This window comes from Thalassophryne amazonica, chromosome 9 (genome assembly GCF_902500255.1).
Source record: "Thalassophryne amazonica chromosome 9, fThaAma1.1, whole genome shotgun sequence".
Classification (NCBI taxonomy): Eukaryota; Metazoa; Chordata; class Actinopteri; order Batrachoidiformes; family Batrachoididae; genus Thalassophryne; species Thalassophryne amazonica.
Window position 1 is genome coordinate 34,378,699 of NC_047111.1, and position 23,159 is coordinate 34,401,857.

The following is a 23,159-nucleotide window of genomic DNA, read 5'->3' on the forward strand; positions in this document are numbered from 1 at the left end:
AAGCAATGGCTGGGAGATGGGGAAGGCTGCAGGCGTGCATGAAGCGCATCTCCCCGGATGTGCAGTGGATGCACCACATGATACACCAAGAGGCGCTTGCTTCCAAACAGCTGAGTCCTGAGATGAATAACGTTATGACTGACATTATTGCAACAGTAAACGTCATCAAAACAGAACCTGTCAAAGCCCGGATTTTCTCTGCATTGTGTGAGGAGATGGGCTCCGACCACACAGCGGTAATGTTCCACAGCCAGTTCCGGTGGCTGTCACGGGGGAAGCTTTTGTCCAGGGTGTTTGAATTGCGGGATAAGATCAAAATCTTTCTGGAGGAGGAGGGTAATGAGCTTGCCCACAAGTTTAAAGATAACAATTTCCTCCTGACACTTGCATACCTGAGTGACATGTTTCAAAAACTTAATGAACTTAATCTGCAAATGCAGGGCTCTAAGACACACCTCCCCCAGCTGGCAGATAAAATCACATTATTCACAAGAAAATTAGGGATGTTGGAGTGGCGAGTTACAGGGGGCAATATAGACTCATTTGAAAGCTTGAAGTTATTCATTGATTTGAACAAGCTGCAGAACACAGTGATCCCATGCATGAAAAATCACATCTCTGCCATTAAAACACATTTCCAAAAGTATTTTCCAGTGCAAGATTCATCAAAATATGATTGGATCAGATACCGCTTCAGTGTAACTCCAGCTGATGACCTTAGCACAGCAGAGGAAGAGCAGTTCATTGATGTCACCTCAGATTCAAGGATGTGACTGGAGTTCGGGTTGGAGTGGAGAAGGAGTACCCACTGCTGGGTAGGAGAGCCTTTACAACACTCCTCCCTTTTGCCACATCCTACCTGTGTGAGCAACCTGGTCTCACGGCAAGTCGTGATTCAGCAGCACGAAATATACATTAATCTATTGGTTTGTGATATTGTGACGAAAAGTGCCTCATTTTTGTCACTGCAGCACAAATTCATTCTAATTCATTCCGTGATGGCTGCATGAAGCGCGAGGGGGGGGGGGGGGGGGGGTTGTCAGAGGTGGTTATGGTTAGGGTGGGGGGAAGAGTAAGATTAGGTTATGGTTAAGGTTAGGGTTGGGGGTAGGAGTAGGGTTAGGAATAGTGAGTTTAAAAAACCCCGTCATGAAAATTCGACTCATTTTGTTACGTGACCACGAAAAAAAAAAACCCCAAAAAAACGTGAGACTTGGCTGGTGTGAGATAGATTTTTCTGCTGTTGCCTCCATCAAGACAAAGTACAGATCAAAACTGGACATTGAAAATGAACTGAGGGTGTCTGTCTCACAGCTGCACCTAAGACTGGGAAGATCTGTGGCTCAAAATAAGCCCACTGTAGCCACTGACTTATTGCAGGGCTGGAAGAAAACATATTCAAGGTGATTAATGTTTTATTCACAGGGAATTGTTCATCCTCAAACATTCAGAATTAAAAAAAAAAGTTAAAATCTGTGGCTGTTATTTTTTCTACAAATGTTCGAAGTTTCATTGAGGTTTATACTATAAACAAGCAGTTTGTGACTGAGTATGTCATACATTTACATATTGATGTGTACGGTCAGGGGTAGGGGGTGCCTGAAACTGAAAACAAAATTTTGTTTGGCCAAAGGGGGACCTGGCAGAAAGAAGTTTTGGGAACCACTGCTCTAGGGGTTGGTAAGGATAGACCATACTTGTGGCACCTTTGTTGTGATTTGGCACTATATGAATGAAATGAATTAAAATTGAATTGAAAAAGTGTAAAAAAACAAGCAAAAAAGCAAAAAAAAAAAAAAACAAAAAAAACAAAACAAAAAACTGGATGCTACACCATCGTCTCCCACAGACGGACAGATGCCAGGATGGGATGGGGATGGGAAATGAACAATTCTAAAGCTTCCGATGTTTTAGTTAAGGGGAAAGCTAAGGGGGGAAAATAATCTGTTGACAGTGCTGACATGGATTCGCCTTTGTTTTTTTTTTGTTTTTTCTTCATATTGTACAGTTGTGAACATGTTATACTGTTTAAATAAAATATTGTTTCAGATTTATGAAAATGCAAGCAAGGGACAGTTCACTGCCTTTTTTTAAATGGCCTAGTTCAAAAATAATGAAGCCTAACTGCTGATTTGCATTGTATTTGTCATGAACAAGCCATTATTTTATTTTGTAGCATCCAGATTTATCTGTGAGTTGCCTATAGTCTCTTTGACAGGTACTGAAAATTTGATGGAAAAATTTTGCACGGTTCCAGAGATATGCACGAAATCTACCCCCAAAATAGCACTTTTTTTCATCAATTTTATGTGACATTGATATTTAGCATTATCATTTAAAGTTGAATGTTAAAGAAATAACCTTGTATTTTGTCAGTTTGTTTGTTTCTGCTTCATGCTTAATACATTTTTGTAAAGGTAGAAATGTCATTTCCTAGAAAAAAACATCATGTTTCTAAAGCAAGGTAAAACTGTTGCAAGCGTAATGCTGAGAATAAATCCTTGATTTATTTGTGTCAAAACCTTAGCTATATCTTTGACTCTGCTTCAATAGCATAATTATATTACTTGTTCAATAATACCAGGAACTAATGGACAGAATTTCTTTGTTTCAGGCTTCTGCAGACTAAAGAAGATATCTCCAACTGCTGTCGCAAGCGTTATGCTCTAGCACATTATAGCATATATGCACTGATAATTTCTCGCAATGACTGAACCGAGACCAATAGAAATATTGAATCTCTGATATATAACCATACCTATAATGATAACATTTCACTAAAAAGACCACTTTTAAATTTTGATGGTTATGTCACACTTAGGCTTCATTATTTTTGACCTAGGCCATATGTCTCAACCACACTGGACTGGGTCAAAAAAAAAAAATACTGTACTAAACGTTGTCAGATCTGTTATGAAAAAGACAAGTACACAAACGTAAGTATGACTGATGTCTGTGAATGTATGCTGAACATATTTTCCACAGTGTAAGTCACACCGAATTTTAAATTACATGTTGCACCGAAATCATAACAATTTAGATTTAGGCTGTTAGTGGCCATCTGATGATCCACCGGGATTTCTTTGTGCACATCCGTGACCGGTTTCAAAGCATACAGCAATTGCAGTAAACAGCTACAGAGACTTCCGAAAACAAAGTCCTCGTGAGTACTCGTGTTTCCGACAGGTGACGTTGTAACTATAAGCGTTCCAGTGTCCGCTTCAATGGCATGTAGCTGATAACGTTAAGAACGGAGGCACAGATTAATTCCAAAGTTTGCACAAGTGCGATGTTGTGTTATGACGACTCGTTTTTAAGTGATAACTGTACATTTTGATGCAGTCATGGTAAAAGGAGCAGCTGTGAGGTTTTTTTTTTTTTGCACCTGCAGCAATTAGTCATAAACACATCCTGTTAAAAACGCTACATAGTGTTGTATATAACTGTGAAAAATCTTATATATATATATATATATATATATATAATGTAAGGATTAAACAACGAGAAGCCGTGCATTATACGGTTTGAATGCATTAAGCAGAGTCTAAAACACTGGTGTTACTCCGTGAAGTGCATGCAAACCGTATAATGCACGGCTTCTCGTTGTTTAATCTGCTTATACCATGGTCTCACACAGTGAGCAAACACACAAATATTTATTTAAGTTAACAGAACTTGATAAAAATGTGTGAATATTTGGGACTATTTTATGTTTTGTCTCCGATGCGCTCCGATGAGTCTACGGGCTCGCGCCACAGCGGGCCACTCACACCACCCCCCTCTCTGCTGTGTGGAGCTGTGGCAAACTCTGGCAACAGGTCCAGAAACTGCACTCACTGTTTTGATGTGGAGCGCTCGGCAGCCCGCAAGGATAGAACTGTTCTCTTCTTCTTTCCTGTCTTCAATCTTGTCCAGTTCGTCCGATGTTAAATCTTTACGCTGTTGCTTTTGCTGTTCTGTTTGTTTGCTCTCCTCCTCTTTCCATTCCTCAAACATTTTATTTTGGCCAAAAATATTAAAATTCACTTGGAAATCCATGTTTTATCATGTTTCTGTCATTCACTTGTCAGCTGATCTGATATATGTGTATATATATGTGTGTGTGTGTATGTATGTGTGTGTGTATATATATATATATATATATGTATGTATATGTATCAGGTTCAGGTTCATCGTTTATTCGCCTCATCATACGAGGTCTGTTAGAAAAGTATCAGACCTTTTTATTTTTTTTCAAAAACTATATGGATTTGAATCATGTGCGATTACATCAGACAACCTTGAACCCTCATGCGCATGTGTGAGTTTTTTCACGCCTGTCGGTTACGTCATTCGCCTGTGGGCTGGCTTTGAGTGAGGAGTGGTCCACCCCTCCCGTCGGAATCTCTTTGTCTGACAACTTCCTGAGAGACTGACGCTTTGCTTGATCAAAATTTTTTCAAAAACTGTGAGGCACATCGACACCGGCTGCGTCCCCTGGAGTGCGGGCTCCAGGCACCAGAGGGCGCCGCCGCCTTACGAGAGCAGTCAGGGTGACAGCTGTCACCCATTACTGGACACAGCTGACTCCACTCAGCACGGGGGTATATCATCAGGACGGCGTCTCCACCTCAGTGCCGAGATATCGCCTTAAGACTGAGGTAACGTTCTCTGCATTCATATTCTGAATAACCAGCTAAGACTTGTAAACCGTTTCAGGACTGCTGACTACTAATAGCTAAATTGCTTGGATAAGTACTCACCTTCCTGCTATATATTGTCAAGAGGTGGAGGCGGCTTCTCCCCTCTCCGTTACTGGGTGCTGTCGCATCCACATCTGTGTGTTGTTGCTCTCTCCCGCCAGCAGTACCGGATCCGACGAGCGGAGGCAGTGGCCACCTGGGAATTCGGGACTTGGCGGTTCCAGTATTTCCAGGGTTCGGTGGCAGAGGAGATCTGGGTGGTTCCGGTTCGACTGAGACGGACGTCTCCTACCTTCGAGCCTGCCCACACGACACCAGCGGATTCGACCCCAAATTGTTAATTGTTGTATTCGTTGTGCTCGTTTTACAACAGTAAAACTTGTTATTCACCTTCCTCCATTGTCCGTTCATTACGCCCCCTGTTGTGGGTCCGTGTACCTACACTTTCACAACAGGATATCTCGGCCAGCGTCATGGACCCCGAGGGGCGTCAACCGGCTGTTGAACGGCCAATGGAAGACCAAGGCGCGTCGGCGGCTTCGGGAGGGGTAATCGGTGAGTTGCAGCGGATCCTCACCGCTTTCACCTCTCGGATCGATTTAATGACCGAGCAGCACGTTCTCCTAAACCGCAGGGTGGAGGCTCTCGCCGCACAAGTGGAGGCGCGCCCTCCGGGCGCCGCTGCGGCTCTCCCTCCCGAGGACCCTGCGCGTGAAAGTGACGTTCCACTGGTCGTTCAACGGTCCCTTCCTCCGTCCCCAGAAGCATACATAAGCCCTCCAGAACCGTACGGAGGCTGTGTGGAGACGTGCGCGGATTTTCTGATGCAGTGTTCGCTCATCTTTGCACAGCGTCCCGTGATGTACGCGACTGATGCTAGCAAAGTAGCTTATGTAATAAATCTGCTTCGCGGGGAGGCACGCGCTTGGGCTACAGCGCTCTGGGAGCAGAATTCACGGCTCCTTCATACATACGATGGGTTTGTACGGGAGCTCAGAACAGTGTTCGACCATCCCAACAGAGGAGAGTCCGCTTCAACCGCACTACTGTCAATGAGACAGGGGCGTCGGAGCGCAGCTGCCTATGCAGTCGCCTTCCGCATCGCGGCGGCGAGATCCGGCTGGAATAGCACTGCCCTCCGCGCCGCCTTTGTAAACGGACTGTCACTGGTCCTAAAAGAGCACCTGGTGGCGAAGGACGAACCGCGGGACTTAGACGGGCTAATCGATTTGGTCATACGACTCGACAACCGGTTAGAAGAACGCCGTCGGGAACGAGGCGAAGGGCGTGGCCAGGCACGCGTCGTCCCTCTCCCTTCCGGGTCCGATCGAGCTCCGCCCTCCCCACGCTCCTCTGTTCCTGCGCTCCGTGCGCCTATGGCTCCCCCTGCTGACGAAGCTATGGACACGAGCAGGGCAACATTTAGGGCACCTGGAGCACAAAGGAGGCGGGCCCACGGAGCTTGTTTTGTTTGTGGCTCGAGTGAGCATCTCGCAAACGACTGCCCCGAGCGGTTAAACTCCAACGCCCGCCCCTAGCGACTGGGCCAGGGGTGGGCCAAAACATTCACGTGGGACACACCCACATTGCCACACGACTCCCAGTCACGATCCTGTTTGAGGATTCAACCCTGAAGGCCCCAGCACTGGTGGACACGGGCTCTGAGGGTAATCTGCTGGACAGCAGATGGGCGAGGGAGATAGGGCTCCCTCTGGTGGCTCTTACCTCGCCTGTGCAGGTTCGGGCGCTAGATGGCTCCCTACTCCCACCAATCACGCATAAGACACCTCCAGTAACTCTGGTGGTGTCAGGTAACCACCGGGAGGTGATCGAGTTCTTTGTGACTCAGGCCACCTCCCGTGTGGTTTTGGGTTTTCCCTGGATGCTAAAACACAATCCCCGGATTGATTGGCCGTCCGGGGTAGTGGTTCAGTGGAGCGAAACCTGCCATCGGGAGTGTCTAGGTTCCTCGGTTCCTCCCGGCTCCCAAGCTAAGGAGGAGGTCCGAGTCCCGCCCAATCTGAAGGCGGTGCCGGCGGAGTACCATGACCTCGCTGACGTGTTCAGCAAGGATCTGGCTCTCACGCTTCCTCCCCACCGCCCGTATGATTGTGCCATTGATTTGGTTCCAGGCAGTGAGTTCCCGTCCAGTAGGCTGTACAACCTCTCACGGCCGGAGCGTGAATCAATGGAGACCTACATCCGGGACTCATTAGCTGCCGGGTTGATCCGGAATTCCACCTCTCCGATGGGTGCTGGTTTCTTTTTTGTGGGTAAAAAAGATGGCGGGCTTCGTCCATGCATTGATTATAGGGGGTTGAACGAAATCACGGTTCGCAATCGATACCCGTTGCCCTTGTTGGATTCGGTGTTCACCCCCTTGCATGGAGCCAAGATCTTCACCAAGCTTGATCTTAGGAATGCGTATCATTTGGTTCGGATCCGGAAGGGAGACGAATGGAAGACGGCATTTAACACCCCGTTGGGCCATTTTGAGTACCTGGTCATGCCGTTCGGTCTCACTAATGCTCCCGCGACTTTCCAAGCATTGGTAAACGATGTTTTGCGGGACTTCCTGCACCGGTTCGTCTTCGTGTATCTGGACGATATACTCATCTTTTCCCCGGATCCTGAGACTCATGTCCGGCATGTCCGTCAGGTTCTGCAGCGGTTGTTGGAGAACCGCCTGTTTGTGAAGGGCGAGAAGTGTGAATTCCACCGCACTTCTTTGTCCTTCCTGGGGTTTATCATCTCCTCCAACTCCGTCGCCCCAGATCCGGCCAAGGTTGCGGCGGTGAGAGATTGGCCCCAACCCACAAGCCGTAGGAAGCTGCAACAGTTCCTCGGCTTTGCTAATTTCTACAGGAGGTTCATTAAGGGCTACAGTCAGGTAGTTAGCCCCCTGACAGCCCTGACCTCACCAAAAGTCCCCTTCACCTGGTCGGATCGGTGCGAAGCCGCGTTCAAGGAGTTGAAACGGCGCTTTTCGTCTGCACCAGTTCTGGTGCAGCCCGATCCTAGCCGCCAGTTAGTGGTTGAAGTGGATGCCTCGGACTCAGGGATAGGAGCGGTGCTCTCCCAGAGCGGGAAGACCGATAAGGTCCTTCACCCGTGTGCCTATTTTTCCCGCAGGTTGACCCCCGCTGAACGGAACTATGACGTCGGCAATCGGGAACTCCTTGCTGTGAAAGAGGCCCTCGAAGAGTGGAGACATCTGTTGGAGGGAACAACCGTGCCATTCACGGTTTTCACTGACCATCGGAACCTGGAGTACATCAGGACCGCCAAGCGGCTGAACCCCAGGCAAGCCCGCTGGTCACTGTTCTTTGGCCGTTTTGACTTCCGGATTACCTACCGTCCCGGGACCAAGAATCAACGATCGGATGCATTGTCCCGGGTGCACGAAGACGAAGTCAAAACGGAACCGTCGGATCCCCCGGATCCCATCATCCCGGAGTCCGCTATCGTGGCCGCCCTCACCTGGGACGTGGAGAAGACCGTCCGGGAGGCCCTGACCCATGACCCGGACCCCGGAAACGGACCAACGAACAGACTATACGTCCCACCAGAAGCTAGGGCTGCAGTCCTGGACTTCTGTCACGGTTCCAAACTCTCCTGTCACCCTGGGGTGCGAAGAACCGTGACAGTCGTCCGGCAACACTTCTGGTGGGCATCCCTGGAGGCCGACGTCCGGGACTACGTCCAGGCCTGTACCACCTGCGCCAGGGGCAAGGCCGACCATAGGAAGACCTCAGGGCAGCTACAGCCACTGCCCGTGCCTCATCGCCCCTGGTCCCACATCGGCCTGGACTTTGTCACGGGTCTCCCGCCGTCCCAGGGAAACACCGTCGTCTTCACGATAGTGGACCGTTTCTCCAAGGCGGCCCACTTCGTGGCCCTCCCGAAGCTCCCAACGGCCCAGGAGACAGCGGACCTCCTGGTCCACCACGTCGTCCGTCTGCATGGAATACCATCAGACATCGTCTCCGATTGTGGTCCCCAGTTCACCTCACACGTCTGGAGGAGCTTCTGCCGGGAACTGGGGGCCTCGGTCAGCCTTTCGTCCGGGTACCACCCCCAGACCAACGGGCAAGCAGAGCGGGCCAACCAAGAATTGGAACAGACACTACGCTGTGTGACAGCCGCGCACCCGACGGCCTGGAGTACCCACCTGGCCTGGATCGAGTACGCCCACAACAGCCAAGTGTCATCAGCCACCGGCCTCTCCCCGTTTGAGGTGTGCTTGGGGTATCAGCCCCCCTTGTTTCCGGTGGTCGAGGGAGAGGTCGGTGTGCCCTCGGTCCAGGCCCACCTACGGAAGTGCCGTCGGGTGTGGCGTGCCGCCCGCTCTGCTTTGTTGAAGGCCCGGACGAGGGCGAAGAACCATGCAGACCGGCGGCGGGCCCCGGCCCCCAAGTATCGTCCTGGGCAGGAAGTGTGGTTGTCCACCAAGGACATTCCCCTTCAAGTGGACTCCCCCAAACTCCAAGAACGATACATTGGTCCCTTCACAATCCTCAAGGTCATCAATCCCGCCGCAGTGAGGCTCCAGCTTCCGGCCTCGCTGCGGATTCATCCCGTTTTTCATGTCTCTCGGATAAAACCCCATCACACCTCACCCCTCTGCACCCCGGGTCCGGCACCACCTCCTGCCCGGATCATCGACGGGGAACCGGCTTGGACCGTGCGCCGGCTCCTCGACGTCCGTCGGATGGGCCGGGGTTTTCAGTACCTGGTGGACTGGGAGGGGTACGGCCCCGAAGAACGCTCCTGGGTGAAGAAGGGCTTCATCCTGGACCCGGCCCTCCTGGCCGACTTCTACCGTCGCCATCCGGACAAGCCCGGTCGTGCGCCAGGAGGCGCCCGTTGAGGGGGGGGTCCTGTTGTGTGGGCCGCTGAAGAGGAGGTACTGCTGGCCCACCACCACCAGAGGTGGTGTTGCTCTCTCCCGCCAGCAGTACCGGATCCGACGAGCGGAGGCAGTGGCCACCTGGGAATTCGGGACTTGGCGGTTCCAGTATTTCCAGGGTTCGGTGGCAGAGGAGATCTGGGTGGTTCCGGTTCGACTGAGACGGACGTCTCCTACCTTCGAGCCTGCCCACACGATACCAGCGGATTCGACCCCAAATTGTTAATTGTTGTATTCGTTGTGCTCGTTTTACAACAGTAAAACTTGTTATTCACCTTCCTCCATTGTCCGTTCATTACGCCCCCTGTTGTGGGTCCATGTACCTACACTTTCACAACAGGATCACAAACACAAAGAACAAATGAAAAATGATTGAATAAAAAAATAAACCCCCAAACACTCATCATGTTTCAAAATCAGTAAAACACAGTATTAGAAGTCACAGTTTATCTCAGTATTAGACACACTGTCATTTACGAGCTAAAAGCTGTCGCTTTTTCACATACTTTGAACCCTGCGGCTTAAACAACTGAAATACATCCATTAATGCATTGATTGGCAGAGTAAAATACACATAGTAAATATAAATTCTTACCTGTTAGTTTAAGTGGGATTCATCTCAATAAATTATCCACATAAAGCATCCTTTTTTAAAATCCAAACCAGTGTCTAAAGTGAAGAAAAGTCCCTCCCTCTGTACACACAGCTGCGCAGTGAGAGCTTCTCTCCCCCACCGAGTCTTGGCGATTAAATTACAGCCACAAAGAAATAAAATAAAATAATGTTAAAATTAGTCAGTTTGAACCTGAACTACACTACCCACAATGCTCCCTGAGTTTGACTGGCCAATCATGTTTTGTGCTTATTGATGATGTCATCAGCAAGCAACAGGCAGCCAGTCTACTACAAACACACAACAGACGGACTAAAATGTTTGATTTTAGGGTTTACAAATGTTTTGGACCATTAAACGTTGGTCATTTTACCAGAAAAAAAAAAAAATCGGACTGAAAGTTATTGAAACTAAATTTATCAGAAGATAATTGGTCTGATGATGGTTTTAAAACTTACCTGAAAAGCTAATGTGATAGCAAAAACATTAGCTTCAATAATTATCTGCTATCGCATTAGCTTAACTGTGCCCACCACTTGCTGTGAAAAACAGCAGCGTCACCACACTTTAAGTTCCAAAATCCGACAGACTCTGAAAAAGTTAAGAGTTTCGGGGTAAAGTGTGTTGTCTCCTCTGTAAATCTGAGCCACTGCTTTCAAAGAAAAGCTCCGAAACCTTGTTATTGGACATAACCATATTTGTTTCCCTCTATCTGTCTCGGTCCGGGATGTTTCTGTTATGCTATTAACTATGTAACACACAGAGAAATGCCGAGAACTGTTGAGTGAGACATTTTCCAGAAATGTACCCGTTTCCTCACTTTGGGAGAGGAATAAAAAATAACATCAGAAACCACTAATTATGTGCGCATGTGCACAGGGAGACTTACAATCATGAGTACTTTGATGTTGTGTTGCTAACTGGGATGTTAAAACACATGCGACATGTCCTATAAGATTCCTTGTTTCTTAATTATCAGCTCATTAATTTGGATTTTTTTTTTTTCACATACTTATGCAGGGGTGGTGACCAAGTTGTTAGGGCGCTTGGTTTTAGTGCATAGGGTTTCCGGTTCAAACCCCACCCCTGCCGGTTTCTCCATGTCATGGAGTTGTGTCAGGACCTCAAGTGAAAAACAAGGGAGCAGCTGAAGGAGTTAAGAGTTAAGGATGCAGTGTCCTGCATCCTTTTACAGTTTTGCACGGACTGTTTTTGAGGTTGGTCGCTCGGACCCGGTGCTCTGTGCCATCATCTACCGGGACCCAACATATAATAAGGAGCTTATGAGTGAGTTTACAAACTTACTTGCAGGAGTGATGCCCAACTATGATCGTGTCCTGCTTGTCTGATTTTAACCCTCTGGGGCCAACGACGGCTAAGACCAAGCTTTACTAAATTCTAAATAACGTTTTAATGATATGAGATAGAAACTTACTTTTTTTTTTTTTTGCTGAAAATTTAACTCCGCCATCGGCCATCTTTGTACTCCTCACAGAAGCTGTGTGATGACGTGCGCAATGTGAGTGTCCAATTGGAATTGGTTCACCGTCACATGGTTTTACAAAATCCAATCGTAGGGCAGATTCACCTCACGTGAAAAGCCAAAGATCATTTTCAGGAGTGATATGTTACTAGTTGGCCCGCTTGAATAGCCCCCTGGGTGCTCCAATGAGTACATACTATTGGGCTCCAAATGCGCCCTGCACCATTACTCACAGCGATCACTGAAAGCAGACGAAGAGCCTCTGATGGCAATCTCACGTGCTCAAACAAAGAGTGTGTAACTATCAGGATTGCTCCACTAGTTTGCATTTGAATGTTACTGGATAACTCTGTTGCTTTTACCATGAAGACAAAAAAACCTGCATAGACCATTTTGTATATATTGTTCAAAATGTGCATTTGTGTTTATTGTTTGAACCTTTTTGTTGCACAGTCTTTCACACAAGACCTCAAATTACCTTTATAAAGTGTCAAAACAGTTGTTTATTATAGTTTGCTGTGTGCTTTGAATAAATGTGTGTGGAAAATTATTTTCCGCTTTCCTTTTTCCTTCCTTATCTTTGATTGTAAACCTTTATTACACTTATAAAACACAACAAATGCATATATATTATGAAAGGTTGTCCTGAAAAAAAGACACATAAAACTTGATTGTGGGATGCAGGGAGAGCTGTTAACAGCAATAATAAAACATTTATGCCAGGCGAGTGAACTGTCCAAGAAATGCCCTCAGACCCCAAACGGTTAATCTCCATGTCTGCTGTCCTGATGACCTATGGTGGAGGACTTTTTAAACATCATGGACTCTCTTAATTTAAAGTGTGTGTTAGACTCCACACATGATCATGGACATACACTAGACTTGTTTTTTTCTTATGGTCTGACTGTGTCAAACTTAGAGATCGGTGATTGTGTGTTTTATGACCATGCACCAGTTTTATTTAGTGTTGATTTCTCCTGCATGGCAGCTAAATATTGTGCACATGTCAGGCTCTGCCGGGATTTTTACCCCGTCACTGCTGGAAATTTCTCTGCTGTCTGTTTGTGCCCCGATTCAGCCCATGTTGATACAGAGGAGTTCTGCTCCTGGATTTACTCCTCCTGTGTTTCTGTAATGGACTCTGTGGCTCCTTTAAAACCCAGGCAGTTTAAGGCTTGGCCTGGACCCTGGTTCAATGCCAGAACCTGTGCAGCCACACAGAATGTTGCAGAGCCAAACGCAGGTGGAAGAAGGACAAGCTGCAGGTTTCATTTCAAATATTAAAGGACTGCTGGTGCTTTCATCAAAACATTGTCAAAGAATCCAAAAGAGAGTATCTGTTAAACATAATCACAGAAAACTACAAGAACCCTCATGTACTGTTCAGAACAATTGACTCTGTCCTGAATGTCCCACCGCCTGTATGTTTGGAAACATCCATGGATGTGTGTAGTAGTTTTGTGCACTTTTTCATTGAGAAGGTTGCTTCCACAAGAGCTCTCATTTCTTTACCACGGTTGACCCCTTTGTGTCTGTTCTTTGCCCAGAGGTCTTCAACAGATCACTGTTAGAGGATGTGGTGGCTCATATAAAATTATCTGGTTCTCCTCATAATGTGGTCCCCACTGGCTGCCTGTGTACTTTTGACTTCATTTTAAGGTTACTTTATTTGTTTTTAAATCTTTAATTAGCCTCGCCCTGCCCTGCTCCTTGAGGTATCAAGGTCCAAGTGAACGCTCAGAGGGGACTGAGCATTCTCTGTTGCTGCTCCTAAAATTTGGAATTATTTATCTGTGCATATTAGGCAGGCCTCATCACTGTCTGTTTTTAAAACAAACCTCAAAACCCACTTTTATTCACTGTTTTTTTCCACCAAGCATGAGAGTTTGCTCTGTTTAAGTTGTTTTCATTTATTCTCGGTTGCTTTTTATTGTTGAGTTGTTTTGTTGTTTTTTATGACCCCCATCTACAGCACTTTGTTTCAGTTGTGGCTGTTCTAAAGTGCTTTACAAATTAAAGTTGAGTTGAGTTTAGAGTGTTTTGATTGTCATGTGCACAGTAAAAATGGGTAGTTATACCATTCAATGGAATTCTTACTCTGTTCATTCTCCCTATAAAATTTGCATGTCGAAAGGTCACATCAGATAATAAAAAAAGAAAACACATTATAAAATCCACTTTATTAAAAACAAGAATGTATTCTACACACTAAAGGATGTGCAATTTATAGGATGTGCAGATGTGCAGTTTATGCAGTATTGACAATTTTGTGCAATATTGTGTAGTTTTACGCAGCATTTTTGCTGTGCAGAAGTCATAATGTGCATGGGTGCATAAATAGTTAACAGAGCTATTATAATAAATACTTAGAGGATGATACTAATAATGATGAGAAGTAGAATGACAGTGAAATAACAGTCACTCAGGTGGTGGAGGGATCAGTGTGTAAGAGAGTAACTGAGAAGCCTAATGACCTGTGTGTAGAAGCTGTTCGCCAGCCTAGTAGTCCTGGACCTCAGACTCCTGTAGCATCTGCCTGATGGTAGGAGTATGAAGAGTGAGTATACTGTCCCTGATGAGGTTGTGTGTCCTACATAGGACTATCATTTGGTAAATGTCTGCAAAGAGGGGAAGGCTGACCCAGAGATGTACCATGAGGTCTAAATCAGATGCTGGAGAGCCTTCCTGTCTTGGACTGTGCAATTACCATACCAGACTGGGATGGCAGTGGTGAGGACACTCTCAGTCGTACACCTGTAGAAGTTGCTGGACCTACTCACTTACTTTTTGCACATTGTTATACTATACTTTTTATTATTCACATTTATTAATTTATTATTATAGTTTTTGTTTAGAATAGAATGTCTTTATTGTCACTGCACATACAAGCACAACAAAATTAAAAAAAAGTGCAATCTCAACCCAAGGTGCATGTAAACACATAACAGAGAAATACTAAAAGGAAACTAAAGAATTAAATGTTTTTTTTAGTCCATTCGCACCCAACAGCAGTTGCACAGTAAGGCTTATTTCACATCAGTGTTTAATGCACAAATGGCTCTTGCATTAAAACTCTTTTTTCAGGCTGTTTGTTTTCAATGTCCTATACCATCTACCTGATGGCAGCAGTTGAAACAGATGACGTCCAGGGTGGGAGGGGTCTCTGACAATGTGTTTTTGCCTTCCTGAGGCAGCAACAGGTGTACAGTTCCTCTAATGACAGCAAGTGATCTTCTGGGCTGCAGTGATGAGCCTCTGGATAACTTTCCTGTCTACAGCTGTGCAACTGGAAAACCATACACAGAGACAGTAGGTCAGAATGCTCTCTATGGAGCAGTGATAGTAGGCCACCAGCAGTCTCTGTGGGAGGTGGTTATTCCTGAGGACCCTCAGGAAATACAGTCTCTGCTGTGCCTTCTCAATGTTAGCCATGATGTTGGTTCTCCAAGTCAGGTTGTCCTTCAGGTATGTGCCCAGAAACCGGAAGTCAGAGACCCTCTCCATACAATCCCCATGAATAATCAGTGGCTGAATGTCCATCCTGTAGTCCACCACCATCTCCTTTGTCTTTGAGGTGTTCAGGATCAAGTTTTTCTCCTTGCACCACACTGACAGCTGCTGCATCTCCTCCCTGTAGGTGGTCTCATCCCCTCCAGAAATGTGTCCAATCACAGTGGTGTCATCAGCAAACTTGATGATGTTGTTGCTGGGGTGAGAGGGGGTGCAGTCATGGGTGTAGAGGATGTAGAACAAAGGGCTTAGCACACAGCTGAAGCTAATGGCCAAGGTGATGTGGGGTGATGTGGGGGCACACTCTCACCCACCGAGCATGGTCCATCAGGAAGTCCAGGATCCACAAGCATGGAGTGGGACGTCCCCAGGTACACCAACTTGGTCACCAGTCTGCTGAGGAGGATGATGTTAAATGCCGAGCTAAAGTTCACGAAGAGCAGCCTGGTATAGCTCCCATACTGCTTCAGGTGGGATAGAGCAACATGGAGAGCCGTGAGGATGGCATCCTCCGTGGACCTGCTGGCACGGTAAGCAAACTGGTGTGGGTCAAACCCAGGGGGGTAGGCAGGAGGTGATGTAGGCCTGGACTAGCTTTTGAAAGCACGTCATAATGATTTGAGTTAGTACCACTGGGTGGCAGTCATTCAGACCACTGATCTTGGTCTTCTTGGGGAGGGGGACGATGGTGGAGGACTTCAGGCAGGAGGGACAGCAGCCTGGCTCAGGGACTGCTTGAAAATGTTTGTGAAGACCCCATCCAGCTAAGCCACACAGGAGTCAAAACTAAAATACAGTCCACAAAAATGCAGACAAGGCAAGACAACACTGGGTAAGACAAGGGCATTGAATACAGGACTGTAACACAGTGGCAAACTCACTGGAGGTGTCAAAGATCATCAGTACTCATGACAGATACACACGGGAGGTGACAAAGATAATCAAGCTCACAATTTTACACATAGCAATGAACGGGAGATGACAAAGAATAATCCGGCAAACTCAGAGCAGAAAGGTGCAGTACTTAACGTGACACAAATGAAACAGAGGAGTGACAGGCAGTGTGATTATGGAATGTGATGCAGCTGTGTAGGGGAGACCGGTAAGAAAGACACGTCTACACACATACATAGAAACGGACAAACACAAAGTGACATGAACATCCAAAGAATCCCCAGGGGTGAGTAGAACCAAAACCATCTCATAACAGTAATCAAACTAAAAGAACAACCACAAAAAACCAAGAAAGAAAACTAACATGGAACTCATAGATGTAAATGTGCAAAAACCTGGAAACCACAGAAATGACAGACATTGACACAGGACTGAAAAACACTGACAAATAACACAGGACAGATCACAGAGATAACTAACAGAAAGGCACAGACAGAACACCATGGCAATTAACATAAGGACACTGACAGGGGCCAAAACACAACAGCTGTGACTTGACCACTCCCACTATATGTGAAAGAAACACATCTAACTACTTGAACCTGGAACTGTGCAGCTACTTCAGAGAAGTGCAGTGTGAACCTTGGCCATTTGTTCCATTCTGTGTGAAGAAATGTAAAAAAAAAAGGCATTTCTGTCATGACAGGTTGAGAAGCACACGTCAAAGTGGCTTGCATGCTGATGTTGGTACCACAGTGCAACCCCGAGTCTCCATTGCTTATGTCCAAACCGCACGCTGTGTGCCTCATGTGTTCAGTTCTCTTGATGACTGTTTTCATTTAGGTACAGTGAGGAATATTAAAACACAGATTTAAATGGAATCTATTTGTGGCTCTGCTTCAACTCACAAGGGAAGACCAAAATTTCTAACATGTCTGATTGCTACTTGGGAGAGGTTAATTGCCTCTTGTTACTTCCTGTACACTGAACTAACAAACAACACACAACAAAGCTGAGATTTGGTCTGACCAAAGTTGAAATTTGGCCTGATTCCTCCCCAAAAAAGAACCGACCAACCCAAAATTCAACGCTGTATCAGATTCAAATTGTACAATGTAAGCCAAGCTTTAGAGGTCTGATGTGACATCTATCTTTTAGCCTTACTGGCTTTCCATGATGTTTAGACTTAAATGTAAAATTTTGGTGACAACTTTCAGAGCTCTGTATGGACAAATGCCTCCCTAAATCAGAAAATGTTTGTAACAAGCAGATATTTCAGGTAAAAGCCTTTTGGTGGTTGCTTGGTCAAGGCTGAAAACTAAAAGGGACTAGGGGCCTAATTTACTAAAAATGTTCATGTATTAAAACAACTCAGCCACATGGGGTGTGCAGCCAGTACATTACCCAAGCTCGGATAAATGAGGAGGGTAGAAGGAGGCAGGGCATTAACGCAGGGTGTGTAACCACTACTTTGAGTGCCTGTCCTAAGCCTGGATAAATTAGTATGGTTCTGTCAGGAAGGGCATCCCACATGAAACAAGCCAAAATAAATATGCAGAGTACAAGTCTAATTTCCATACCAAATCAGTCAAGGGACAGGTTAACTGTTGCCCAACAGGGTGCCAGTGGAAGTTGGGCTACTGCCTGGTGAAGAAGAAAAGATGAATGTGTCCAGAGACTGTGGGAGAAGAGGATAACTAGAAGGGTGGAAGTGAGAGTCAGTTCTTTGAATGTTGGCCGTATGACTGTAAAGGGAGAGCTGGTTAACATGATGAAGAGGAGAAAGGTACATATATTGTGTGTGTAAGAGACCGAGTGGAAGGGAAGTAAGAGCAGGAGCATAGGTAGTAGGTTCAAGTTGATGTATCATGGTGTGGAAAGGAAGTCAAACAGTGTTGTGGTTATTTTAAAGGAAGAGTGTGTTAAGCGTGTGTTGGAGATGAAGCAAGTGTCTGACAGGGTAATGGCTATGAAGTTGGAAATTGAAGGGGTGAAGATGAATATTATCAGTGCATTATACACCACAGGTAGGTTATGAGATGATGAAGAAAGATTTCTGGAGTGAGTTAGATGAGGTGGTGGAGAGTGTGCCCAAGCATGAAAGAATGGTGATAGGAGCAGACTTAAATGGGCATGGTGGTGAAGGGAACAGAGGTGATGAGGAAGTAATGGGTATACATGGTATAAAGGACAGGGATGTGGAAGGGCAGACAGTAGTTGATATTGCACAAGTGATGGAAATGGCTGTGGTGAAAACCTAATTTCAGAAAAGGAAGGAGCACATGGTGACCAAGAAGAGTGGAGGAAGATGCACACAGCTGGACTACATTAGTTATAGGAGATCTAAGATTAAAGACATTTGAGAATGTAAGGTGGTGGCAGGGGACAGTGTCGTTAGACAGCATAGGAAGGTTGTTTGTAAGATGACTTTACAGGAAGAGGACAGTGACAGCTCAACAAAGGAGCCAATGGTGGACGCTGAAGGAGAAAGACTGTTGTATAAAATTCAGTGAGCAGGTGAGAATGGCACCGGATGGAGAGGAAGCAATTGTGGACAACTGAAAATGTACTGCAGATTTGGTGAGGGAGACAGATAGGAAGGTACTTAGTGTGACAGCTGGACAATGGAACAAAGACAAGGAGGATTGGTGGTGGAATGAAGATGTCCAGGCAAGCATAAGGAGAAAGAGGTTCAACAAAAAGGTTTGGGATAGTTGGAGAGAGGAAGAAAGTAGACAGGAGTAAAATGAGATGCGGCATAAGGCAAAAGGAGAGGTGGCAAAAGCTAAGCGCCCCTTCAAAGATAATGCGAATACATACAACTCAGGGTGACACCCATCGGAGCAGCTCGTATGAGCGAACCATGAAACATTGTGCTGATGGGCAGGCGTGCACGATGCTGGTGTGACAGTTCATGCACCAGCTGCGCAATGTGGTTACACATCGTGCAGCTGCTGTGAAAAAAAAAGAAATAATAATTACATGCCACCCACGGGAATCGAACCTGGGCCAAAAGTTATGATTACTTGTGAGAAAGTTTACCACTGAGCTGTGATCATTGTCCTGTAAAAGCTGTGGGAAAATGCCACATCTCAGGAAGGACATGGACATATTAAACAACAACAACAACAAAAACGCACACCATATAAAAACATCACATTTTATTGAAAACCTCGTATCAAGCGGGCAATACAAATATGAACCATCTGTTCCTCTTTAGATGACCCATGGTCACAGACATACAGTCATGAAATGACATGAATGATGAAGCAGTTCACTCTTCTCATGTCCACTTCTACTGGTCTGGTGTATCCAGCTGGCCACAAGCACGTGTTCTACCTGACATGCGTGTCTTGTGGACGGCGTGCCGCAGAACTTATACGGTGTCATGTGGAACAGAGCTCATATGGGTGGTGTGACACTCAGATCGCCCGCTGTGTGTTATGATCTGACAGTCTGTTTCAACCTGGGAACAGCCTGTCAATGGGCTGCAGCGTGCGCATGCTCGCTCGCTGTCGCCAAGCCAATTCATGTTTTTATTTACAACCCCAATTCCAATGAAACTGGGACGTGTGTAAAATGTAAATAAAAACAGAATACAATAATTTGCAAATCCTCTTCAACCTATATTCAACTGAATACACCACAAAGACAAAATATTTAATGTTCAAACTGATGAACTTTATTGTTTTTGTGCAAATATTTGCTCATTTTGAAATGGATGCCTGCAACACATTTCAAAAAAGCTGGGACAGTGACATGTTTACCACTGTGTTACATCACCTTTCCTTCTAACAACATTCAATAAGCATTTGGGAAATGAGGACACTAATTGTGAGTGTCATGACTGGGTATAAAAGGAGCATCCCCAAAAGGCTCAGTTATTCACAAGCAAAGATGAGGCGAGGATCACCACTTTGTGAACAACTGCGTGAAAAAATTGTCCAACAGTTTAAGAACAATGTTTCACAATGTTAAATTGCAAGGAATTTAGGGATTCCATCATCTATAGTCCATAATCGGTCGCTAGGAAGATGAAGAAGAGAGTGCAGGCAGAGTGGAGTGGGTGGAGAAAGGTGGCAGGAGTGATTTGTGACCCAAGAATATCTGCAAGAGTGAAGGGGAAACTCTGCAAGACAGTAGTGAGACCAGCTATGTTGTATGGCTTAGAGACGGTGGCACTAATAAAAAGACAGGAGGCGGAGCTTGAGGTGGCAGAGCTGAAGATGTTGAGATTCTCTTTGGGAGTGACGAGAATGGACAGGATTAGGAATGAACATATCAGAGGGACAGCTCAGGTGGGACGGTTTGGAGACAAAGTCAGAGAGGCAAGATTGAGATGGTTTGGACATGTGCAGAGGAGGGGCAAAGGGTATATTGGGAGAAGGATGCTGAGGATGGAGCTACCAGGCAGGAGGAGAAGAGGGAGGCCAAAGAGGAGGTTTATGGATGTGGTGAGGGAGGACATGCAGGTGGTTGGTGTGACAGAGAAAGATGCAGAAGACAGGGTGAGATGGAAACAATTGATCTGCTGTGAAACTCCTAACAGGAGCAGCCGAAAGAAGAGAAGTGCGTGTGTAATGCGCAAACACTGCTGAACTCGCAAATACACCTGCATGCTGATATACTAGCATGTATTTTGCACACAGAAAACTGTGCACACAGTTCTTTTTGTTCCACAACTGAGTGTGTTCTCACTTTGGCAATTTAGTAAAGGGAAAAATAGAAAACAGTCTCCTATTTCAGAGTCAGTGAATTATGAAGTCCAAGGCACAAACTGCAATTGAAGGTATGACTGGTATACCATTATCAAACAACAGAAGGGGTCACAGCAAAAAAATTATTTCAAAGAAGGTCATCTCTGGATTTGAGGAAATTGTTGTTTACAATGAGAGCGGTGGATACATGGAACAGCCCGCCACAGGACACAGTAACAGTACAGAGTGTATACATCTTTAAAAATAGATTAGATAAAAATTGGATCAATGATTCTATTAAATACAACATCGACAGCATTAGATAAATCAATAAAACATACAGTGGGGGAAATAAGTAATTGATCCACTGTCAATTTTGCAGGTTTTTCCACCTACAAAGAATGGAGAGGTCTGTAATTTGTTATCGAAGGTACACTTCAACTGTGAGAGACAGAATCTAAAAAAAATCCAGAAAATCACATTGTATGATTTTTAAATAATTACATTTTATTGCATGTAATATGTATTTAATCCCCTACCAACCAGCAAGAATTCTGGCTCTCACAGACCTGTTAATTTTTCTTTAAGAAGCTCTCTTATTCTGCACTCTTTACCTGTATTAATTGCACCTGTTTGAACTCGTTACCTGTATAAAAGACACCTGTGCACACACTCAATCAATCACACTCCAACCTGTCCACCATAGCCAAGACCAAAGAGCTGTCTAAGGACACCAGGGACAAAACTATAGACCTGCACAAGACTGGGATGGGCTACAGGACAACAGGCAAGCAGCTTGTTGAGAAGATGACAACTGTCAACTGGTCATGTGGTCAGATGAGACAAAAATAGAGCTTTTTGGAATCAACTCCACTTGCCAAGTTTCAATGAGAACAGCCCCAAGAAAACCATCCCAACCGTGAAGCATGGGGGTGGAAACATCATACTCTGCAGGTGTTCTTCTACAAAGGGGACAGGATGACTGCACTATATTGAAGGGAGAATGGATGGGTTCATGTATTGCGAGATTTTGGCAAACAACCTCCTTCCCTCAGTAAGAGCATTGAAGATGGGTCATGGCTGGGTCTTCCAGCATGACAATGACCCCAAACACACAGCCAGGGCAACTAAGGAGGGGCTCCATAAGAAGCATTTCAAGGTCCTGGAGTGGCCTAGCCAGTCTCCAGACCTGAACTCAATAGAAAATCTTTGGAGGGAGCTGAAACTCCAAACCTGAAAGATTTGGAGAAGATCTGTATGGAGGAGTGGACCAAAATCCCTGCTGCAGTGTGTGAAAACCTGGTCAAGAACTGCAGGAAACATCTGACCTTGTAATGGCAGACATATGTTCCTGTAACAGTTGTCTTCTCACCAAGCTGCTTGCCTGTTGTCCTGTATACAGCCAGCCCATCCCAGCCTTGTGCACGTCTACAGTTTTGTCCCTGGTGTCCTTAGACAGCTCTTTGGTCTTGGCTATGGTGGACAGGTTGGAGTGTGATTGACTGAGTGTGTGCACAGGTGTCTTTTATACAGGTAACGAGTTCAAACAGGTACAATTAATACAAGTAAAGAGTGCAGAATAAGAGCTTCTTAAAGAAACATTAATAGGTCTGTGAGAGCCAGAATTCTTGCTGATTGGTAGGGGATCAAATATGTATTACATGTAATAAAATGTAATTATTTAAAAATCATACAGTGTGATTTTCTGGATTTTTTTTTTAGATTCTTTCTCTCACAGTTGAAGTGTACCTACGATTAAAAAAATACAGACTTTCTTTGTAGGTGGAAAAACCTGCAAAATTGACAGTGGATCAAATACTTATTTCCCCCACTATCGTACTGTTCAAGTATTGAATTAGTGTATTGTTGAATTAAACTGAATGTGTATTAGATCCATTTAAACAGGAGCTTTGCACCTGTGTCCAGTCATTTAACTTAATTTGATGGTTTGCTTTCATTTTATGCTTATGACCACTAATACGTGCAAAATCCTGATTTACATAGTGCTGTCTATATCACATTATCACACATTTAGTAAATAACCCACAATATTGTCTCCTCCCAATGCTCAAAAGATTGGATTCAGCACTCGTTATCTGGGCTCCTAGTCAAATTAGACCTTAGATGCTTTTGAGGTAATGGCTCTGCAGAATGTGCACACACTGCAATTGATATTATTAAAGTTTTAAAAGAAACTCAGTACACATCTCTACACTCTTGCTTTGACCCTGCTTGGCTTAGTTCTTTAATATTTTTATTGCTGTATTATCTTTTTTCACTTTGTGATTTCTATTGCTGAAAGGGACTATTCAATACATTTCAATACATTGACTGTTAACTTTTTAAAATACCTAAATATTTTTTGAAAAGA